At 37.5% G+C, this 2,818-nt stretch overlaps 1 pseudogene; it reads right to left on the reverse strand.

The window, feature by feature from the left end:
- Positions 1–1,206: 1,206 nt before the first annotated feature.
- Positions 1,207–2,073, reverse strand: LOC105744095 (annotated as a pseudogene).
- Positions 2,074–2,818: the final 745 nt, after the last annotated feature.

Consider the following 2,818-nt stretch of genomic DNA (forward strand, 5'->3'; position numbering starts at 1 on the left):
GGGACAGTTGGTAATCATTATTTGCTAGTTTGTGGGATTTCTTTTTATTCTCTTGGAATTTCCTTTGAAGTGCAGAGACTTTTCAGAAAGATTAAATCCCAATTTTTGATTCTTTGAAGTATTTCCCATGAGTTTTGCTTTCATTCATTAACTCTCTACCTACTGGTATATCTTTACGATTTCTACCCATATTTTTCTCCAGAAGATTTAGTGTTTCTGTTTTAATGTTTTTATATTTGACCCATTTTTTTCGTTTGAAATTTATTTATTTATATATTCATTTATTTACTTTTTCCAATACTTTAGGGAAGGGTCTACAGGGTGTTCTTGGTCTCATTACTAGATCAGACTCATAGTGATTCTCCTGTTGACAGCCTCCCAAGTGCTGGGATTACAGTTATGCACCACCATGCTGAGTATCAATTGCAGTCGCAGCATGCCCTACGGGTGGGAACCACAAGGCAGACCCAGAAATGGAACTCCCAGACACTGTGACTGCTTCCAGGGGCTTCAAACCACTGAGCTATTTGGCCGGCCCTGCTTTGAAATTTAGAAACAAATTTTATTTAAGGTTTGAAATACAATCCCTAAAATATCAAATTTGCCAGAAAACTGTGTCTATGCAAAAATACATTGTTGCTATCATGTTAGAAGGTGCATGAGACTCAAATACAAAAGCCAAGAAACAAATCACCATTATACAAAAATTTGAGAAAAACCATGAAAGAAACCACCATCCTTCAATAATTTGAGCCATAGAATGCCTAAGGAACAACATAGGTGGATTTGCAGAGGATGGGCTGTTTTATTTCATTCAAGCACCATAAAAAAGAGCACAAAATGTGTGGCTTTTCAGGTATATAAATTAAGTTGAACCTTTGGCAGTAAGAATCAGGGTGTTTTGTCACATAATGTCAAAGGTATAGAAATACGAGAATTTAAGAAATGTTGTCAACTAGGCAATAAAATGTTCTACTGAATGTTTTTTCTTTGTCTAATTGCCACATACACAGGTAGCAACTTTGAAATGAGAAAAGGAATTTATACTTCGTTTATTTTCTGATTAAAATAGAACAGAAAACAAACTGAAATATAAACCTTGTTATATGTTGACAATTTTAAAGAACATCAATTATACAAGAAAAATATGAAGAAGAAAAATTGTTTACAGATACCAGACATCAGTGGTGAGAGGTTGATAGACCCTCACAGGGCTTTGCAATGATAATCAGCAGAAGCCACTTTGTAATCATTGACAGTAAATAGTGACACAGAATTCTTTGCCATATACTTTAGGAAATCATGCAAATATCCCAACAATAGTACAAGGCTCTTCTCATCAAGGGGCGGATAGGCTGACATTGCTCCTATTCTCACAAATAATCTCAATAGAAGTGGTGCTCCATAAACCTGGGACATTGGCACATCAGAATGAGTCAAGAAGATTTCAGCGTACTGAGGCCTCTCAAATTTGTAGAGCAGCTGAGAGCCCAAGATCACATTGAAATACTCTTTTATTCCTGCCACAACTTCATTAACTGCATATTCCTAATTATCAACATTTCCCTGTGATTTCTTACAATTAGTGTACTCTTCAAGAATGTCATTCACATTTTTCTTAGCAGGAAGTTGAAAGAGCTGCTTCTGCCTGGTCATTAAGTCCCAGTCCTTCACAAGCAATGGTTTTACCTCTTCAGGAGTCTTCACTTTAACTTCTATCCTATTCTTAAATGCTTTCTTACTTTCAATGGTGGGGTCCACCTGGGCCCCATTCTTCTAAAGGGTTTGGGGTGTTTCACCAGTGCTGTCACCATCTCCATTCCCAGGAGCCTTCTGCTTGTTCTTTCTTGTCTTCCTCACAGATTCTGAAGGAGGGTTCTCCATGGAGTGACCACACCATCTTCCTGGAAGAGCTGGCTCAGCATTCTTTGGCTGTGTACCAGTTACCTTCTTTTCTGAGGAGGCCCCTCTCATATTACTTCTCTGCATATTTCTTTGAGATGGCTTTTTGAAGTTGTCTTCTTCTACAGATTGTTGTGCATGAGATTGAAAATCCTGCTTTCTGAAACTCATGAAACCCTCTTTTTATACCAACCAACAATCTTCTTTCTTTCCTTTCCAAGAACTTCTAGTAATTTCCCAAGTGGAATCTTACAAGCCTTTGAGGTGGTCTGAAAGAATAAAGTAGGAGACACAACCCAAAATTCTGTAATCAAGGGCAGTTCTGCAATCAGGATCACATCTCCTGATCTTTACTGTATGCCAAACTTAGTTTTTCTGATGGTAACCTGAAATGAGAATCCAGATCTCTCCAGCTGGATTTGTGTACACCACTGTCCCTCCAACTGCCATACTACATACTTGACTAATTTTGACTGTAGTTTAGTGCATGATGACAGACATGGGTTGAATTTGGGCCTTCAGCATATGGAATACTAATTTTTCCAGTATCATTCATTAAAGAGGATATCTTACTTCCAGTGAACATGCTTGATCCCTTTATCACAGATAAGGTGGCTGAGTGTGTTTTTATTTGTGTCTGCATGTTCTAATCTAGTACATTGAGTCTCAGTTCTGTCTTTATGCCACTTTCATACTGATTTTATCACAATACCTTTACAGTTTCATTTCAGGTTGTGGATTATGATGCCTCCTACCTTTCCTTTATTTCCATGGATTGATTTAGATATTCTGGGGCTCTTCTGGTACCAGATGAATCTGAGGAAAGTTTTCTCTACCACTGTGAAATAATAATGACATTTTAATTGGGAGTGCTTTGAATATGTATGACAATTTTGGGAGTATGGGCATTTTTACA

This window comes from Octodon degus, unplaced genomic scaffold, assembly GCF_000260255.1.
Source record: "Octodon degus isolate 3935 unplaced genomic scaffold, OctDeg1.0 scaffold00224, whole genome shotgun sequence".
Taxonomy (NCBI): Eukaryota; Metazoa; Chordata; class Mammalia; order Rodentia; family Octodontidae; genus Octodon; species Octodon degus.